This window comes from Anopheles merus, chromosome 3R, assembly GCF_017562075.2.
Source record: "Anopheles merus strain MAF chromosome 3R, AmerM5.1, whole genome shotgun sequence".
Lineage (NCBI taxonomy): Eukaryota > Metazoa > Arthropoda > Insecta > Diptera > Culicidae > Anopheles > Anopheles merus.
The window spans coordinates 31,503,549-31,525,448 of record NC_054084.1 but is presented as its reverse complement, the minus strand read 5'-3'; the positions used below and the strand labels follow the sequence as shown (position 1 = coordinate 31,525,448).

Genomic DNA, 21,900 nt, shown 5'->3' with positions numbered 1-21,900 from the left:
GTTACGTCAACGTTGATTATGATGTTGTTTAGCTTACGGAACCGAGTTGTACTTCTAGCGTTTGTCACTTTGTATCGTGATTGTTTGTTTGGCGTGTTGCTACGGAGCGCGCTGACTCGCGCTGTGTCCCATATTTTGGTCCAAGTCTGTTCAATGCCCGTCGGAAAGAGTTTCTGGCACTTTGAACGATGTGAACCGAGCGGTTCGGCATTGTTAACAAACATCATTGACACAGTTTCCGTGGTGAAGTTGATCGCTTTGTTTACCTCGACGAGAATGTTTTTTTTGGGTACAATTGTTTTGTCTCCCCTGGGTTTGTTTAGTGTTACCAGCAAAGGGACAGCAATCCGGGAATGTACGCGCTCCCCTGATCGATTTATAACAGGCGTTGTGGTTTGGTTGTCCTTTCGCCAGCAGGAACGCTGACAACCTGGTCTGCAAATGGTATGCGCATAGAAATGGTCGAAATATGGTAAATCCAATTGTTGAGTTCAGTTGTTTTGCAAACAGAGTTGGGTTTGATTTTGCTCCATTTCAAGCATTGATGGAGGCGAAACATTTTTTGTACCGTTCCTGTGCCTTTCTTTGCGTTCGGTTTATCGATCCACAAGGGAGGGAAGCGATATGCAAAGCACAAATGGCTCGAAATGGCAAAGACTTGCAAAGACGGAAAGGAAACAGCAGAACGTGTATGTGTCCAACCAACAGGTTGCGAAGTACAGCGGGCGTGGAATTTATGGATAAAATGCTACTTCAACTTGAACATTGCGAGGACCCTAGTACAGCCTACCTTTGTCCGGTTGAATGTTCACTGGGTGTGGCCAAATTTATGTTGTTATAGCTGCTCACAAACCCTTCGATTGCTAATTTATTTGCTCTTGTTGCTCATTTGTTTCAAACTGAATGTTGCTATAACTCTGTCGCTCGGGGGCTGAAGAAAGCGCAACAAGAATTGGTTCGATACAGATCGGGTCTCGGCACCTCCTGTATTGGCAAATCAAAACGGTTAGATAAAACCTTCAACCACAAAGCCGCCTGTGACGGTGTGTCTAAACATGGACGTGGGGGAGAAAGTGATCGTTGAAGATATTCTCCCGACCCATGCGCGAATGATGATGGAACGGCGCAACTGTTACGAATGTGGTCAAGAAAAACGCAATGATTGGAGCAAAGCAACCTACTAGAAGTGTTCTCCAATTACCGCACATTCACCGTAACCTCACAAACGTCAATAGTGTCTGCAAAGTGTAAAGCGAATCATTTGTGACAACTTCCTGGTCTCGGAGTTGGAGATTGCCCAGCAGTCCCCGTTGGGACGACGATGGTGGTCCCATACTAGAGAGATAGAGAGAGAGAGAGTCGTGTCGTTATGGATTGCAGTTGCCCTTAAATGTGGATTAAAGCACGGTTATCCGATCGAACGACGTCCGCCCATAAGCCCTTTAAGCTAAGGGAAAAGTACGCGCGTTTCGCGCATTGTCCCCGGGAGTTTGGTCTTCAGATCTCCCGAGCTCCAGAATATGTGGCGTGTCGGTAGTCATTGAAACACTGCCCTCGTTATGCACCCTAGAGAAGCCCATTGATTGCGTGGTGTGGTAGAAAGTGTGGTGAGCGTGTACCGCGTATCCGTATGGCGTGTCATTCGCGTCCATCGCGGATAGCGCGAGTTTGGGCTCTAACTTGCTGTCATAAATGTCCCGCTAGACCTCCTTCTGGGTGTTTCCGTCAGCTCAGATGGAGCGAGATTTATGTACGCCATGCGGTTTCTTACGTGCTAAGATTGGGTTAACCGAAACCAGACATGGTAAGGACAGTATGCGTTATATTCCACTGAGAAATGGTTTTTAGAATGCTTCGATCGAAGTTGGAGAAAGTAGTATTTGGAGCTCCTTTGGACAACCTCCATATTACGTCGTTCCTTTTAGTACCTAACAACCAGAGAGCATTGCTTAGCAACATTTAATGTCGTCCAGTTTCGGTGTAGTGTAATTGTGTAACCTAAATCTGCAGAAGTCCTCTGTGAACTGTGGATTGTCTTTCGGAGACTTGTTTGGATTCTTGCTCCAACTTTCAACCTCCAAAAACACAATGAAGACATATTCCATTGGTGGATGATTTATGTTTTTTCTTTCTTCATGGTTCGTCTCGTAACAAGCCAAAACACAAACGGTCATCGATTTTCCAGACCCCAATCGTTTGAGGTTAATTTTCCTCCCGGAGATCGCTTTTCTGAAGTCACGGTTGCGTGTGTCGAACGATTCCACACTGCTCCGTTGTCGATTGGCTTCGTCGACACTGAAATGCCCTCAAAACCTTCGCTAGCCAAGGAAACCCTTTTCGTCGTTTTCCGTACCTTTTTCTGCCATATGCGTGCGGAGCAAACCGTTGGGCTGCTGGGTTGATTTATCTTCCCTTAATAAGTCCACTCGCAGGCGCTCGCGCGCGTACAGTTTTCTACTTGAGGCGTTTATAAATGGGTGCTCCATCCATTCGGTCGGATGGATTGAATTTGGTAGTAAATTATAGTTTTCCCATGGTCGGTTTTAGTGTGCCATAACTTGGACACAGTGTTTTTCCCTGTGCCGCAGACAACTGTGGCGAATGAGTTACGTAGGTTGCTGAATGATCGTTTATAATGAAATTTGGATCGGAGTTTATTTAGTTTGCAGCAAAGGCAGCAGTTCCTTTGGCCGCCGGGCTCTAACGTTTTTTGTTCGTAATATATCGAACCCAGAAGTACAATTTCTCACACTCGTTTGAGTCGTATTGCCAGTTAGCCAGGAACGTCCCTTCACTTCTCATTGGCTCATACTAGCGGGTAGCGTCTCCTGGGGGAAGGAAAATTCTCACACGGATCTCCGGGCATCGCATCACCTTTGGCCTCGCGTGGCGTGCTAACTCATGCGCAAGGGGCCAGCCGGCTGCAGGCCTGCCGATGCACTCACATAAATCAAACATGTGTTGGACGGTGTTGTGTGTGACCAGGAAACACACACCACCGACTTGGCTCCGGCTGGAATCGACTTTTCCCCATTTCCCTCTGCCAGATTTGGGTTCGATTATATGTCGGCTAATGCTTGCCTGCGCTTCCAAGTGTCGTCGTTTTTCATCCGATCAGGTACACACACACACGGACGTCGACGGGGTCACAGTGTTTACCCAAAGATGGAGTGCATTGGTGTGCCGATGTCTGGCAGTGCTTAAGTTAGGGAAGTGTCGTTTTGCCGTTGCAAGGTGGTGGGTCAGTGAGTTTTGCTGCGCCGAGCCGAAATAAGCCCTTAATCCAGCAGCAGACCGCTGGTTTTTCTCCCAATGGTTTGAAGGGTACAGGCGCATTTTGTGTTTGTCTTTGGCTCCAAATGGAGTCCATTATTCATTGTGGTGGTCCTCCGGTGGACGCTAACGACCCTGTCAGGTTTTTAGTTTTGGGGACGCTTTGTTTACATTTTCACTTAACAATTCGTTGCTCTGCTGAAATAAGTGACGACAGCGAGTCTCGATGGGTTTTTCTACAAATCCTTGCTTAAGGCGTGTGTGTCTGATGATTTATAGGGCCTAATTTTTTTGGAAAAAGTGAAATCATCATAAATGTCCGATGAAATTCAGAATTCAGAAGCAGACACATATCTTTCTACAGTTCGTTCAAACGAAATGCCAAGTACATTGGGAAAAACAATATTTGTTGCTCAGGTTTTTATTAACTTTCTACCACAAAATTCTGCAAAAAAAAATCCTACTCACTCGTGCTCCAAACAGCAGGGGCACGACGTAAGTACTCCCCCGGAAAGGTACAAATAGCCATTTCGAACGACAAAGCGGTCTTGTGTGGTGCGTTTTTCCACCGAGTTTTCCACTGCCAGAAAGAGAGATTACATCTTGATCGCCGCAGTCCGATCAGCAGGAGCGCCCCAATGGTTTATTGCACCGTTTTATGCAATACCGTGTGCCTTCACTCTGCTGTGTTGGGGTCGCACCGGAGTTCACCTTTTTGTCGATTCTAATAGTTTTTCGTCGTGTGTGTGTTTACTTAACCCTTCTCGCCAGGCGGAGCTGAAGCTGGAGGAGGGCTTTGTTTTAGACGGTGAAACCCGCCCCGCAGGAAGAGATAAAATCATCATTTATGCCCTTTAGATTATCGGAGCTCTTGCTTCGCTCGGCCGCGCGGGGAGTATGCGTTACGGTGGTTGCACGCTGGAGTCTCCCAGGAAGTGGCAGCATCATGTGTTCATCCATTTGCCACGGTGTACAAACGAAGTGCAGCGGCGACGGTGCAATAAAGTAGTTGAAATTTCTTTCCCTTCGTTTTTTTTTTTGGGGGAGAGAAGCTCTCTGAGAAATGCAGCTCGGGATGGCACATGTACGGTTAGTTGTTCTTCCCACTCATGTTAAGCGTACGGCAAGCGTGTACCGACAATGCTTTCCTGAAGTACATGAGCAGAGCATGGTGGCTCTAAACTAGGAAAGTAAAGGCCCTGCATGGGCAACCCGCTACACAGAAGGTTAGAAGTCAGGGCAGTAGTTGAATAATTAATTTTATTGCCGTTTTTTTGTGAGCCGGGCGGGCCAGGAGGTCTTGTGCACCTTTTGGATCAGTTCGTGCTTCCGCACGCTCTGTCTCGATTGCTTGCACGACTTCCACGGCCGCTGGAGAGATACAAACCCCGGGAGGACTTTCTTCTCGTTTGGCTAGAGACGAGACAAACGAGTAGCTGCGCGCGGGTATTTGCTTCTTCAGCAGTTTTGCCCTTTCAACCTCTGGTGGGTTAAGGTAATTAATTAAGCTGGGTTATTTGGGTCGTTTGGTTAGCGCATAGCTTAGCGGGGTTTACATTTTCCAGCTGAGGTTTTCCACAAATTTCAGCAATCGATCTAATTTAAATTGAAAGACGCTTAAGATATCTAGCGCAGCAATTTCGGTATTAAAGTGTTGGGCAAATGGTTAACGTAATCCATCTCAGCAAGGGGATTGTGATCTGGAGCGACTCACAGCAGCAGGTTCCGTCCCCGATAATGACGTCAATCACGATCGAAAGATCGTGCCCTCTCTCGTGGGGTTGGTGGTGTGCATAATTGCACACTCCTGCTTGCTTCCGGGGGAGTTTGCTCGCTCCTTCAGCAGTCGGTGGTTTCGATTGCGGCGGTGCAATCGATGCAATTGCACCATTGTCAGTGCGCGCAAACACTGACAATTGAATGCAATCGAACCTACCCAGTTCACCCGGGGCTGACTAACAGGGAGTCAGTGGTGTTGTGACTCTCATTAAAGTTGTGTTATTATTCACGAGCTGCGGGGTCCTCCCTGTGCTAGAAGGAGTTTCATTCCGGTGTGAATTCACACCCCTTGGGAAGAGGAACACGTGTTTGGGAGGGACACACGACGCTATACGTGTCGGGGAAGCGTGGAGTGTTGTGCCTAGTACGAGGATAACACCTTGCCGTTCATGTACCATTGAATCATCGGGTTGCGCCGTACCTCCGGTGCACTTTGTTTTGTTGCAAAGCGAAAACATATTATTAAAGCAACGGAACACCTTTGGAACCGCTCGAAGGGAAAGACTTAGATCACCGATATAGTAGAAGCTACCCCGGAGGCATACTACCATACCGAAGCGCGTCATCAGCATGAGCTGTTGAGGTTAGGTCGCCTAACCGTGATCGGTCGTTTGCGAAATGCTTTATCGAATGGTAGGAATGGGGAAAAAAGAAGGATTGGTCTGTTGGAGGTGTGACCTTCCCGTGTTGTTAGGCCTCGGGGAGTTTTATTGGCACTGGAGCAGCATTCTGTCCCGGGCAGTAGGGCAGTATTCGTTCGCTATCTACCGTTGTGATTAGCACGTTCACGTGCTGCTCTCCTCAACAACGAATCCATAAAAAACGGAACACACATTTTTAATGCGAATGCGAAGATAGCCCGCGGCTTGCGGTCAACAGTTGGCCTCAATTTTGGAGTAGAACTTAAACGGGCGGGAGGCCTGCTGTTTCGTTACCCAACAGGAAGAAGGGTGTTTTGGGTTTGTGCTAGTTATGGGGCTGTCAATTTTAATGATTGGCTTCGTCGGAGGTTAAAAACTAACTCCTCTTTCCTTCGAGGCACCCGTGTGTGGTGAGGAATAATTTAACTTATTATTCAATTATTTCTATTTGGAACAAAAGTGTTTGCCTCTCAATCTATTGTGCCCTTTTTGTGTAGTGCTTAGGTTAGGCGTGCATCGTACACACAGATTGATTATGCAATAACGATTTCTGCATGAGGGGTATAATCATTGGTTTTGTCGTGTTGTTTGATTTCGTTGCTCTGTTTACCATATGAAACTCATCAGGACTGCCAAACTAAAATGTGCTGTTGCCTCCAGTCGAGTAGGTTTCATTCTGCATTGGATAAGACACGCCACACTGTTGCACGTTTGACATCGCTTACCGTGGCCAAAGTGTGGTGGTTTTATATGATTTCCATATTATTTCACATTTCCATACCTTTCGCCAGGATATATCTGTCTGTGGCGGACACCGTCTCGCGGGCCATGTCTGTTGACGACAACGCGTCCGAGTTGTTATGGAAATTATTCAATTATTGATTTGATGCTCTGTGTCGTCCAGACCAGTCTGCATACTATTTACGGACCCAAACTTATGCACACACGAGCTGCGACGGGGGGACAGTCAATCCAATTACAACGTACTTGTCGCGTGGTTAGTTTCAGTTTTCCTTTTTTCAGTTTTGCGTACCTCTGCGGGTGTAAGGCAGACGTAAAAATATGCAGTGTGCTTGAAAAGTACGAAGTGAAATTGCTAGTTCGGGTAAACCAACCATTTCCACTTGGTGTTGTTGTAGCATTGCTCGAATCAATTTGCGATGCAAAACTCTCGCATCACATTTCTTTTCGGGCCTTCAATTCATGAGCACGATTGCAAGTTTGGTTTGAAGAGCTCTGTGTCTGTGTGTGTTTGCATAGCGAACGAACGAATCAATCTGCAAGCGGCAAACTTCACTTTTTTTCATGTCCGCGATTGGCACTGGTTCGTTCGATTTGAGCTTTTGTTACAGGAAGGTGATTTTTTGCAGGCGCTCTCGAGATCGCGATCAAGTGTGAAAGTGATCGAGAGTGATCGCCTTTTCTTCCTTCTCACCCGTAGAATGACGGCCGTCAATGAGCGCTGTTTTGCCAACAGACACAAGTGGTGGTTTTGGTTTGATTTCTATTTGCCTATGTTTAGCCGTTTCGGTTCGTGTTGCGCGCCGTCGTCTCTCCGGTGCTGCGGTGATTGAATTGTATTGTCTGTTCCGGTTTGAACGGCAAGCCCGGAAATCATTGACAAAATCATAACAACCATCGCTCGATTGGATCTGTTGAGCCGTGCGTTCGGTGTTGTGGTTGGTCTGGTGTAGATATGTAGCAGCTTGTTTGAAATGATGATTGATTCCGGCGCTTTTGTAACGCAACAAGGAAGCTTGCTTTGGAAGAGTGTCTTAAATGAAGGAAATCAACATTGCATGATCACTTGTCTGAGCAAACGGAAAGCAGACCAACAATTTGATGTTCATATGGGTATTTAATATGACCTGTAAACTCCTGAAGTCTTCTCCAACTTGTGCTAGGGCCCACGGAGCTATATTATGTTGTTTGCTCCTACCCGGTAGTTGTATCTTTGTACTTCAAGTTGTATCTTGTACTCCCTAGCCCACAGGTTAGATGCACCTACCCACCTGAACAAGCGATTGGATGCTACTGAATGTTTGGAGACGTTGCTACCTTCATCTAATCCCCAGGTTGGTGTGGGACGTACCACGATTCCATCGAACGCTTGCGGATTGCCGATGTAAAAGGCCATGTAGGCTCCAAAGACCTGTGTACTTCCTTTTTTATCACACCCTATCTGCTACAGCAGCTAGTGGAGAGGAGAAGATGCCTTAGGGCATAAATCTCGATGTACCCCGATAGTGCACTTTCTTTCAACTTCGCAACAGTGAACGATTTGTCGTATAGAATTTCATAATTGGTAGAAGAAAAAAAAGGAGCCAATCCCCCGGGAAAAGGGTTGTAAATTAAAATGCCTTTCTCCCGTTGGGCAGGCAACTCCCCGCGAGGTGATCTGATCAGGAGCTTGCCTCCGCCTGCGCTACATCAATACTTCTAGTTCCGCGGGTGTATGCCGTTACTCTTAGTACCTTGTCGGCTTCTGAACGTTATGTTCATGTCGATCCGTTTCCCCAATCTCCAATCCCGCACCCTCTTTATTCTTCGCGTTGCCGCTATGGAGATGTTTCGTAAATTTACACCTCACACACAGAGCGATCGTGTAGTGGCTGTGGTTCGCCCACCCGCTTCCTTTTTGCTGCGATCGATTAACGGCGATAGAGCGGGATGTGGTAGCGATTTCAGCGAAAAACCCCAGAAGCTCTCCGTCTTCCTGTACACAAGCCAAGCCGGGTGTACCCTCGCCGGTTCCGGGGGGCAACCTCTCAAACATCCGTGGGATGATATGGGTTCGAGCAGCAGATAAGTGAGAGGTTATGTTACGTGTTCTGTGTGTGTGTGTGTGAATGTTTTTTCTTTCTGTAATTTTCCTCCAAGACCTTTTGGGTCCCGCGCAAAAGATCGGCATGTCGAGATGTCGATGAGCAGCAGCACTGTGAACGATGAATGGTTGTTGTGAGCCAGAAAATATGTTATGGATTTTCGCACGTCGTCCATCAACACGAACACACCACCGCCGGCACTTCCGGCTGCTTGTATGCACGCTCCTTGTACTGTCGGGAGTGTGTGTGTGTGCCATGACGACGATATCGTTGGCTGAAGGTTAAGCCGCCAACGGTTGGAAATCGATAGTTGAAGTGGCGTTCGGTACTACTAGCTCCAATCGTGCGCCAATGTAGTGTGTATCTTCCAATGGTAGTGGATAGAAAGGCAATAGATTCGAGTTGATCGATGAGCTATGTCTGTGCGTTTCATCCTCTCCGATCGATGGCTGTAAGACATGGGAGTAGTACCCCTTTTCCTTCTGAACCACCGTAACTAATGTGTTTCTTTACTTGTTTCTTTTTCCGCTTTCGTTTTAGGTAAGCACCAAACGTTCCATGGACATCATGCGAGACTGATCTATTAATTGCACCGTGCCGCGGCAACACTCAAACCAGAACTCTTCTGTTTTTCGAGAGATTTGTTAAGGATCATATGAGGTTTAGTATAAGAGAGTATAGAGGGAAATTGCGCAACAGCTAATAAGTGGGCAAAACTGGGAAACTAATTTTTCTTTCCCCGCTGGGTGCTGTTTAATTGATAGCGATAGGGGAGAAAATATTTAATGAAATGTGTTTATGCCCGGTAAGTGAATTTTCATTGCCGCCCCAGCAGGCTTCGATCGATCGTTTTGCAATTTGCACCGCAAAACCGGCAAAAAATAAAGGGTTTTCTTTTTTGGGGGAAATGTGTAAAGCAGAAGTATTGTGATTATGATGATGCAACAAATCATCATACCGAGCGTGGAGAATGATGATACCTTTTAAGCGATGATTATTTTCACTCTATCATTTTCATAATTTTGCAACCCTTTCGGAATCGCCCAGCACTATCGCTATCCATCCCTTTCCTTCCGCGGGCGGTTGGCTTTTCCGGCGAAGGTAGTACATCCGGTGGTGGGAAAAATACAACCGTTGTAAAATAACAGTTTTCAAAAATGAAAATTGTGCAAAATCTCTTCGCTGACGGCGCGGGTGGTCATCATATGATGCAACAGTGCGTCTCGGTTGATTCCGGTCCCAAAAACGGAAACCCTGAAGGTGAGCAACCACCAGCTGCGCTCCCCATTGGTGGTGGGCGGCAGTGTGTGACGACGACGATGATGATGATGACGATGATGGTCCTTTAGCGTATTAGGTGATAATTATAATTTGGAATTGTTTTCGTCAATTTGACGCACCATCGGGCCCCAGTGGCGGCTGTGTGTGTTTGTGTACGATTTTTCCATCTTTGGTGGGTGGGTTGGGTTGAGTCTGATGTGGCGGTTACATTGCGCAATAGTAGGCACAACAGCGATCCATCGATCGCGGGTAGTGGTGATTGCGCGATTTTTGGGTTGAAGAAAATGGAGAAAAAAAAAGTCTCGGGGAAACGTAAGACAACGTAAACAGCATGTTGTGCAGGATGGAATTCCGGTGTGATGCGGGCGTGTGAGTTCGCCGCCGTCTAAATCGAATCTTTAAGTAAACTTTCCTTTTTCGGCGAGAAGTTAGGGTAGTTTTGGTCTTTTTTTTTGTTTGGCGATTACCTTGGACAGGTATGGGGACTTACGCTGAGCAACTTCATACGTATATTTAATTAAATGTTTGCGTAATACTTGCAATGTGGAGAGAGGTTACGACCGACCAGCACGTTGTGATTACGAAGGGAAAAAATATTTGTTCTCAGTTTAAAATGCAGAGTTAAAGAGAGGTGGAAAAATGTGTGATGGTTTCGTCAAATTGTTGACTTACGACATGGAAACGGGAAGACAATTTCTTCCAAAAGACTTTCCTAGATTTGCATCTTAATTTCTACTCGGCACGATTCCCTGATTGAATGATTAGTGCTGTAACGTAAGAGCACTCGAAGGTGAAATATCGATTAAGCCTAGAGCAATGCATCTTATCGCATACTGTCTTCCCATCTGCATGTTTTACTCATGTTAAACGCAATGTCCACTACCCGAGCAGAGTGTAGTGTGATCGCACATGTGCGCACGATCACATCGGTTTGAGTTGGACCAAGAAACTCCGCATCCAGGAAAGGGAACGCGTGTGCTCGCACACGTGTGTGTGTGTGTTTACCCACTGTTTATCTTAATTAAAGTACGAGTAAGTAGGTTTTCACACGCAACGTTCCCCAAACCCGACCTGTGACCTCCTCCACCCGGTTGAGGAGTCTTCGGAAGATAATTGTCTTTAGCGAGATCTTGCGTAAAAGCGCAACTGGGAGAAAGCGGGCGCAGTGTTTTATATGTGTGCCACTAGCGCGTCGTCGTCGTTGTAGGGTTTGAAAAGAAGGGTTTCGTTTTGTTTTTTTCGCTCTCGCTGTGTATGCTCGCTTTTGAAGCAGCACCGCGTGCGAGTTGTGTATGTTTACATTGGAAGAATTTGTGTTTCTTTGCAGCAGCAGCAGCAGCAGCAGCAGCCACCGAAAATCGGTGGACAATTTCTCCACTTATCTCTCTTGGTACAAGCGTTTCCGTATCTCCTCGGTGAGGTGGGAATTTTTAATTTCCAGTGTTGCGTGAAGGTTTTTAAGCGATAAAAAAACAAGAGAAGAAAAACAAGAGTTTCAACGCATTTAAGAAGAACGCCGAGGAAGGGAAAGAGCATTATCGGTGCATCGGACGTGCACCGTGTTGACAGGATGAGTGAGCTTTCGGGGGCATTTAACGGAGGCAGTACATTATGTGTCTTGTTTCATCTTGACACCCCTATGAACCCCCAACGAAACACTGGGACGACTTTCAAGCCCATCGATTATGGTCCGCTGCATGTGGAAATTATCGTTTATTAGGCACGGGTGTACGTAACATGGTGTCTGAAACCCTTTACCACTGTTGTTGTTGTTGTTGTTGTTGTTTGCAGTTTACTCTGCCCTAAAGACAACACAGCGGACGAAGAATTGTACTGGCGGATGTTCGAGATTGTATTTTCTTGCGTGTCTTGCGTTTGATCGCCGCTGTTTGTTGTTACGTTACGCTTGTGTGCGATGGGAGAGAAAGAAGGATAAGCAAACGAAATCGATCGATCGAACGAACGAAATTGTCCGACGTGCAGTAGTGTCTACGTTTTTTTTTTTTTTTTTTGGAAAATAATTGATCGATCGTGTTTTCGGGTGAGCTAGGCGCGCGCGACAGCAACCAGCAACAAGCGACGAACGGAAATTAGACACGCGTCTTTTCCTTTGCGTCACACACAGCGCTTCGCGTAGTACCGAAAACAGAATCTTTCCCTTGTTTTAGCTGCAAGGGAAGGAAATTTCACCTTTCCATGGCTGTCAAATTTTATGATTCGTCATTCGAACAAATAATTGACCCCGGTGTGCTGCGCGCATCGAACAGAACCGGCTGGTCCGCGACATCGCGCGCCCAAGAGGCTTCTCCGAGCCATCTGTGCGTTCATCTGATTGTTTCGCCATTGCATAACACACTCGCGCCGCTGCCCCAAGCGTGCGGGTGTTGAATTGGAGAAGAAATTATGAGCGAACGATGTGATAAATGGGGCGACGCGACGTGAATATATTTCGTGTGGCCGTTTGTGGGAAGCAAACAAACGTAAATCGAACACTACGGTTTGATGACGGTGTGGACGTGGTCAGGTGGCCATTTCCGCCAGCTGATTGCGAGTATGCAGTATGCACTTTTGTTTGTTTGCAATTCCTTTTTATTCATTCACAAAGTGTTCGGCAAGCACGAACTTCTTTCCGAGGCGTACAATAATGTGTAACAAATGAAGTAATTGTGTATCCTCCCCTCCCAAAAGCAAACGAAAATAATGGCATCATAAAGCAAACATAATTTTGCGAGCAAGACATTTCAATTGGCCCGCTTTGTGTCACGTTTAGATTTTTTTTAAATCGTGCCTTAGATCGTTTCCTGCACGATTGCATACATTGTAGCGCATTTTAATCCCCTTAATGGTACCCATGCTTCGAGTGTTTGTGCTGAACGTCCAAACAGAAATTAGTACAACAAAATCCGCAAGAATGAGATGTAACATCGCAAGAGAAGGGGGTATCGAGTTGTTCGCGATCAGACGCCCAATCGCGTCTTGTAAATATTGCAAATTGTGCTTGTTTTTATCCATCCATCGGTATGTTTTGCATCACACATCTCGTCCTCTCTCGCGTTACAAACCGTCTATTCCAAGCGGGAGAATAGATGTGCGAGGGGTATACCTGTAGATGAGAAATTAATCGCATGAAGGGTAGGGCTAGCAAGCAAAGCAAAACCTCCTCCGTTCGAGCGTCAGGATCTCTCAGTGGCAAAGGGGCAGGAGAAGGCGAAAATCTCCAACTGTTTACAATAAATGCTCCAATTGTAAACATAAGCGATTTACAAATTTACATCGAGCACACTGAAGCCCCGAACAACACGATGCAGACGACGGACCTGTGGGGGATCTGTTTGTGGAAAGAAGGTAGGGCGATTGTAACGGAGCATGTCCAGCTCGCTTCGCCGCTTCGTCCAACGACATGCACTGTGAGGCGGATTTTCGCCTTACCGCCTTGGGGTGGCCTTTTAGTGGGTCGGTTTTCATTTGTTTCCTATTCTTCGCCTCTGGCCCGCTGGTCCCGTGCCCCGCTCAAACCTCTTTAAATGTAAACCATACGTGAACGCGTATAAGGAATCAAATCTGATTTAATGCTGGTAAAGCCGCCGAGGGGAGATACGCAAGGGACGGAAAGGTTTGGGGTGTTTCCACACCGACAAATGTTATGTTTCCCGCCATACAACACCACGCTCCATGTGGGGTGGGTAAGCGTTTTTGCGTTTGGCCATCTGGGCAGGGGTGAGATCGTAGCATAGCCAACTGCTGGGATAGAGATAGCGGGAAAAAGGGTGCAAATGTTTGCTTTGGACGTTTGTTAGAGTTCTCGGAGCACGGGGTGTAGGATCTGTGTGTGTGTGTGTGTGTGTGTGTGTGTGTGTGTGTGTGTGTGTGTTGACGTTGCTGTTGTTGTACACTACGCCGCTACACAGGCGGAAAACATCGAAAGGGCATTAAAAATGCTCCAATGTGCAATGCACAATCCAAACCATTCGCTTTGATGTGTGTTTCATCATTCCGATGTGGGTTATTTGGAAATTACGACATCGTCAACTCCCAAAGATCGTAACGAAGAGATCGCAACGGGAAGACTTATTTTAAAGAAATTCTGAATGAAACAGACTATTGAGGGCGAACGCTGTCTACCAAAGGCAAACACTTTCTCTTCCATCACGATGATGAATTCCTACGAAGATGCTGATCTATTCGGGAAGGGCATAACAAACAACTCTACTATTTTTTGTCCTCAAAGCCCTTAGACTTCAATGAGCGATGGCTTAGTCTCTCGAAGTATAAAATGCCATTATCGAAAAACATTCAACAACAGTAGGACTTAATTTCGGAGGGCTAATTTGCTCTAGAAACACAAGCACAGCACGACACGAAACGGTGTTTACGAGCCTGCGAACGATTAAAGGGAACTCTCTCGGAAGAGGTCCCACGATGACGGGCGAGAGCGTGTGTCTCGCTGCTAATTTGACTGGAAGTCGTCGTCGTTGTCGTACTACACTCCCCAGTGGTGGTGCGCCCTGTGATTATTGTTTTCTAATGCACTGGCTAATGAGTACCTTTTTGCTTCTGCTCTGTAATAGTAATAGTAGCTGTTGGGGAGGGCGTTAAAGGAAAAAAGGGCTCCAAATCGATCGTATCTGTGCAGAGAAATGGAAGGGGAAATGTCACCTACATTCTCTGCTTCGTGCCCGGACTGTACGACAACGCCGGTGCACCAGGTTTTACCGTTTTGCCCGTGTCGTTTAATTTTATTCCCCGCCGCTCGAAAGGTTTTGGGAGCGATGCGCTTTTATTGCTCTACTTCGAACAAAACGCGAGGTCCGGTGCACCTTGTGCACGGCTAAAGAGGTGTATTCGTGCATTGAACTACTGGATATTTGGGGAAGATCCGTTATCTGGACTAAACTCTCCCACCCGTTACTTTTTTCTTTCGATGACGATTGATTCTGAGAGAGACTGGAACTAAAAAGCACCTAGAAGTCGTAGTGGAGTGTCTTTGTCCATTTTTACAGCACCTTCGACCTCCATTCGGGACTTGACGGATCCTTTGAAGTGATTAGAATGCAGCCCCTGCAGCACGATTAATTTACAACCAGCTGATGTAATTTTAAAGGCTTCATTTTATTGCCTGCACCACGACCTGGTGAATCTCCTGCCGCGCTTGCGCTCTTTGGCTATTTCAAATCTCGATCCCAAAAGACACAACACCGGCCGACGAAATGGTCGCGATCGCAATCTTTGCCCTGCTGCTTGGGCGCGTAAAGTTGAACCGGATTTTAAGTACCTTGTTACCTGTCTACTAACTGTCTCGCGGAGGCTACTGACACCTTGTGCTGCTTCTCCGACGTTCACCTCAGCAGCGCACCCCTGCTGAGATTCACGACTTAGTTTTTTGGAGATCGTCTCGTCCAATGCAAGCTCATTCTTCTTCAAGTCAAATAGCAGCGTGAGCAGAGTGGATGCACCAGTGGAATGCACCGGGGAAAATAATTCAATTTACCGCGCCGCCCAGGGAAAGCCTGACCATGCCAGAAAAGAAGGGAAATGTGTGAAGCATCGGGTCATTTAGGTCAAAGAGGTTGACACGTGGGCTTCATGGGAGCGCAGTGTTGGTAGAGATGTTTAACAAAATAATCGTTTTTCGCTCCGGACGGCAGTCAGTGACGAAAAGCGGGAAATCTGACAGAAAACCCGTGCTTCCCGAACGCAAACACGCGCAGTCCGTTACGGTTGGCAGATCTGTGTGTAGAAGATGGAAGGTTTTCTTTTTTTTTTTTCGGGGGAAACTAAATTAGTTTACGGTGTGATAATGCCGCCTGCGGCGGTAGTTGAAAGTTGATCGGATAAGCGGTACAGATCGTGCGTCTTAATAAGGTTAGTTTGTCCGCTTTTCGATCGTCTTGTGCTCTGTTGTTGCCGCCACCTTGGTGGATGGGCCTTGGGGAACGGTACGGATGTTAAGAAGGAAATATACTTTCACCAGGTTCCTGGTTGTATTGGCGTGGGAAAATTCAAATGTAGCAAAGAGTACGTACCCAATATGGCTTTTGTAAGGCATTAATTTGGTCGGTTTTTTATGCATGAATTTTAAATGGTCTCTGAGTTGTACAGAAGAGGTTACCGTATCAAATGCTCAATGCAATTCAATGACACTCCGAAATAAAGCATGAATAATTGGCTCTCCTTTCTGCTTGCAAGTGATTATTCGGCTCTACTATGCTACGTATTACATCATTAAGTATTATTTCCAAAACGGGACTGGCACGGGATATAAATAACGCTACCGACTGTCTCGTTGTCCCACTGATGATCGTGTACCGGCGTAAGATATTCCCCCATCTCCATGGCAGTACTGCTTCGCCCTCTGTTTCACCTGTTTTATGCGTGTTCGTGGAGCGGTAAAGTCCGGTGATCCGGTGCCCTTTTTCGTATGTTTCGAGCCATTACTCTCTGTCAAATGGCGCCGTGATCTTGTCATCGGATGTCTGCACTGGAACACACGCGGTTACGGTTCCGGCTAGTTGTTTGTGGTCCAACCTCGCTTCATAAAGCTTGGGATTTGAGGAGTTGGCTGGCAGAAACCGTATTTACTCATCCGCCTCATCTCTGGACATCACAAACGCGTCTCAGCTTCCGGAAAAGTCCAAACAAACGATGGCATCATCTACCCATCAACTGTGCACTGTGCACCGTGATCCATACAATCGACCATTCCCCGACGCAACGAACTAATGGATGTTCAGCAGTTTGTTTGGGCTTCTGGAAACGCCTTTGCTGCTGCTGCTGCTGCACTGCCTCAGGGGGATGCTGTTGCTGCCGCTGCACCCTTAGCAAACTGTGCGGAGGATGATTGCTGCATCGGCAAAAATGCATCGCTCGAGTCCGTAGGAAGTGCGCTTGACGCGGGCGCGTTGTGTTTATGTCTACGATCACGTCACGGAAACTGTGTTGCGCATTGAATGGAAAAGAAGAATCAGTGATGGGCACGGCGATGCCGGTGCTCTACCATATTATATCCCAGAAAAAAGAGGCACAACATCATCCAAAGATTCAAGATGACTTTAGGATTCGGTACCGTTTGTGTATTGCTCTTTCGATGCGACAGACAAGATAGATACTCGAAGAAGGTTCATCAAGAAGGCGATTGCCTTGAAGCTCTGAAGGGAAGCATATTCGAATGCTTTTCCCCGTATAGTCGAGGAAGATCTCTTCACTCGTTTCGTTTGCGGAGATCGCACTCAAGGTGAATGATCGATAAGCAATATCAGATCGCGGCTTGTCTTCTATTTTCACTGCGATTAGAAATTCCCAATCCTCAGGACATGGGTCCAATGGCAGCAACAATTTGCAATGTATCTGTAATAGCAGCATTGAATTGACCTCCTGCCGGATCCGAACAATGGCACACAATTAATTGAATAGTAACAATAAACACACCATATCAGATCCATTCTCTTTCGTCACTATCAAGATCAGGCGAGTTGAGCGTTGAAGCTGAGGACGGCAAAAGAAGCTTAAGAATCGTCAAATCATCAATCGATTGGCAGTAATCTCTGAAGAGGAGGGAGCACCAGCACGACTTTGTTGCACCGAACTCGTAGTGACTGCGACCCAAGGCGCGAAGAAGGTGTGGGGGCATTTATGCAACGGTTCGTCGTGCGCCGGTGTACCGCGACTCCTCCAAATTAGCTAATCACGAACAAAGCCCGGTAATAAAATGTTGAACAAACGTCTGTCAGGGAAAGGGAAGAGAAATAACTTACCGTGCAAGTGAAAATGCACTTTTCCTCACCTTTTGCAGCACTGAGGTGATGAGTAAGCGGGTTTAGATATTTATTTTCATGCGTTCATTGACACTGGAAGAACTGTAAAAGCAAATCCCTTTACAGACATAATCATTTTACATACAACGCTAAATAACTCACTTTTGTAATGCGGATTGCATACACCTTTACAGTTATTTAGAAAATATGTGTCATCATATTCTTACGAGTGTTTGCAATAGCTTAAGAATAGTTCATTCCAGAACATGACTTTCATTCGCCAGTGATGGCTCGTGCTGCTCGCCCAGACTTCGTGAGTTGTGCATTGAAAACAAGTGAAAGTGTGGTGGCATTTTCTGTTGCACGGTGGTGCGGTGCTGAGACCGCCCACATTAGTTAAGGTCCCGCTAAAGATTGCTCTTCACTGGGCTTTGTTTGTTCGGCTCGTGATACAATGGTGCTACACTAACGAGCTTCCGAGAGCGTGACTGAATTGTTAACGGCGATGGCTAGTTCCGACTGTGCTCTTTCTTTCTTTTTTAAATGCCAATGCGGAAGCTAATTTGAGGAAATTCTTTCAAATGATTTATCAGACGAGAGACGAGAGTTGTGGAAGAACAATTGGAACAAAAATTGTATCATAGTTTGCGGTTTGCTGGGAGCGTAAAACCACAAACCACCACACCTAAACAAATCAACAGCACAGATATTTCAAACCAAGCTTTGCGCAACGTTCAAATAAAACGAGTAACTTAACTGAGACTCGTTTGAGTTCAGTTTGGCAATGAGAATAAGATGAGATTGTGTGCATAGTTGCTGCCCTTACCATTGAACGTTGGAAATCGATCGTTTTGCCCAGCTCACCGCACGCCACACCGAAGGCTTCTCGTGATCTTTGGCACATTATTGATTGGCAATAATCGGTAAGATCGTTTACAGCAGAAAAACGCTCGAGCACGAATCGGCCCAGGCTTTTCTCGATCCCAGGAGCCTGGGTTCAATCTAGAACTTTGTGTGCCGTTTGTTTGCGTCAGCCTCAGCGGAACCAACCAAATCCCCATAGCCAGCAGCACGGTATCGCACGACAATTTGCAACAATTTTCCTTTGTGTATATGTCGATGTCTCGATGGAAGTGGCAAAGATTTACGTTATTGTTGCTGTTGTTTAACGAAGCAAGATTGGTTGAATCTGCAGCAAAATGTCAGAATAATTAGCCTCGGGGAGGAGCGGTACTCCTGTCATTAGGTTGGTTCTGGTATCGGGCTGCAAGGGTACGTCAGCACCACCGTCTGCAGGGAAACCGTTTCGAAACCTATCCAAACCCTATGCACTCACAGGCTACAGCAGGCCAACTTTAATAAAGTCCTTGAGCGCTCGCTCGGCCAAATCAAAAAGCATCAAGAAGTGCAGCTGCAGCGATCGCGCTCTGTGCAGGCAATTCGATGCGGCAAGGGGATTGTTGTAACCTTCGAAGCAGTATGTTTGGTTTCGAATGACACGTACCACCAGCGGGTTTTGTGCAACACACACACACTATATCGCAGAATCAGCGACGGGAGAGGGGAAGAAGCAATAACAAATAATAATTACAATGCAGCAGCATAACGCAAAAGCTCCCTTCATTTTTCTGTAAGCTCGAATTCGAGGCATTCATTGGGTTTTAAAGTGCGCCCGGTGATGGTTTGTTTGGCGTTGACCTGAAGGTGTGTGTGTTTAAATGCCACAGTGGTACCCCGTTAGTATATCGCAAAACTGCAAACGTCAGCTCTAACATGAAATTAACAAAACACTCAATATTGAGATAGCGATGCGTCATGCGGTCGTCCGGGGGTATTATTGCACGCGCGTGTTTGTGTGCGAGCAATAAAAGAACGAGAGGTTTTGTGTCGTATTTTACTTCTCTAGTTTGCGGGAAAAATGCATGCCGTGAAACATGATTTTCGTTTTCCTCTCAGTATCTGCAGCATAAATAAAGCAATGTTCCGTTTGGATAAATCACGTCGTCCCGTGGGAGATTGCAGGAAAGCAATCTAAATTGAGGCATGCGACGCGCGGATTGCACAAGAGATGCATGTGCACCACGTGAGAAGAAGGGGTCTCTACGCTGTTGCTCAGACTCGGCTGTTTGAAAACGATGACAAATCTTTTCCGCCCAAATACCCGAGGTGTGTGCCATGTCCTGCGCCTTCGAAGCACACTTAAAGACGGGACAGGGTCATAAATCTATTTCTCTAGATGTGTGGATTGGCTAAGTGGCGAGGGAAAGTGTCATCTTTAACCGGCTTTTTGAAACCGATTATTTGCTTTAAGGGCAATAGAAAATAAAACAGCATGAAGAGAGATAGAGAGTGCAGAGAGTGTGTGTGCATGGAAAGAAGATTAATGTTCGATGACACTCAATTATGGCGGGTAGGTATGCTCTTCTGCATGGTTATGTTGCTCTCCCCAAGCCACAAAAGGCAGTGCAGATGAAGACGTCTCGCGCGTTTGAATGAAGGTGTTAATGGAACTTTCGAACCGTTTTGTCAAATGCACTTTTTGGTGTGTTCGGGTCGGGTGTGTCGGGCATATGCAAACGGTTGGCGCGCTGGTGCGAGGTGGTAAAATGATTGAAAGCCGTTTAAAAAGGGTTCAAGCGGCAACCTAATCCTCTGCGGGGTGCTGTGAGTGATGACAGAAAGTGGCAAACTGGAAAATGCAGGGAACGCACGATGATCAGGATTTTGTTCGACCGCGTGCCAGCCGATCCATTCATCATCGTGCTCATAAATGGTTTGGCAACGTTCGTTCCGGGGCCTCACACGTCATCCCTATTGTACGCTTGAACCACTAACGACGGGGAATTAGCTTTACAAATTGTAATTTCTTGCCATCGCGCCCTCCAACAATGCGGCAACACTTTGCGCCACATTATAATTAAGACTTTGAAGGCGGTTTACCCACAAACAGCACAAGCATTTGGGACCATGGGGTTTAGCTTCAGTATCCGCAGTATCTGCAAGAATGTTGTAGAAAATTGTACGCTTTTCCGCACACTCTCCCGTTGCCATCGGGAGTTCAAGAATGCAACCACTCCGGCGAAGCGAAGGCAACCTTTTTTTTTGCGTTCAAAAGGCCCCTGAAACCAACGGTCGATGCGTTTTAAAACACGATCATAAAAATAGATGATTCACACTCATCGTGAGGATCATGTCGGGGCGTGTTTGTGCGACGGCGAGAGGTCTATAAATTGTACGTTACCCAGAGTCAGCACACGGTTTGTGACCTGTGTGCAACCAACCCCCCGTGGATCATTAGCCTCGACGAGATGGGTTTGCATCGGGACCTGAGGGAGGAGAAAATGCTTGAGCAAAGTATTCCACCGTACGGTTGAAAGTTTGTTTTTTTTTTGTTGTGTGTGCATTCCGATCCTGATCTTCACTCGGGGTCCTCTCGGGGTGGGTGAATCATAGCAGCAGCAGCAGCATTACTAGCAGTTACGGAGTAAGGCGTTGCGGCTCATGCCGATAAAGAAACCGATAGCCCTTGGGCAAATATTAGAGATACAACGAGAGAGAGAGGGAGAGAGCGCGCCTCTAAACCAATTATGCAAATGCTTTTCTTCGAGATAAGATAAACAAACACAGCAAAACCGTTGGGTGGAACTGTACAGACAGACACACACAGCATTGCACAGCACCCCAGTGCAACTGACGTCACGCGGAGTGCGATGTGATAGTTTCTTTCACTTTTTCAAAGGTTCCATTTCCTACTCGTAGTTGTGTGTGGCTGGCTGGTTGATGTTGTTGTTACTACTTTCGCCTACGATGTGATTATTTTTCCAAAAAAGAAAAAAACCCTTCTTTTGCATGAGTATACAATCATCATTGCGCTTGTTCGAGTGTGTTACGGGTTTGGGCCCAACCATTCCAAAACTTGCACCTCAGTACGGATTTTGGGTGCTTCGGCGAGACAGACGTTCAGCCACCTTCTGTGGGTTGGCAATTTCGGAACGCGACACCTATCGTTGACGCTGACCGACTCGCTGAAGCGAAAAACAACTTCTTCCTTATATTAAGAGGATGAAAAAAAACGCGGAAACCATGACGGTTTGTCCGTGAAAATCCAAAAATAAACGGTGTTTGCGCGCGCGGTGGGCAAGTCTTCCAAAGCCGGCGGAGGTTTGTGACCCGTTCGTGTGCTCCGTGTGTGTCGTCCGCGTTCTCAGCACGATCGATGAAGATCATCGTTGACGGGGAAGTGTGTGGAATTTGTAGTATCGTTTCAAACATTTTTTTTTCGGATTGTACCAGAAGAACACGACGTGGACGTGTGTGTGGTGTGTAGTAAACCTGCTGCGCAGTGCTAAT

At 46.6% G+C, this 21,900-nt stretch overlaps 1 protein-coding gene across 2 annotated transcripts in view; it reads left to right on the top strand.

Annotated features, from left to right (window-relative positions):
- The window catches only part of LOC121597632 (serine-rich adhesin for platelets), a 136,854-nt gene that overhangs the window by 95,154 nt on the left and 19,800 nt on the right, over positions 1-21,900 (top strand). The window lies entirely within an intron of this gene.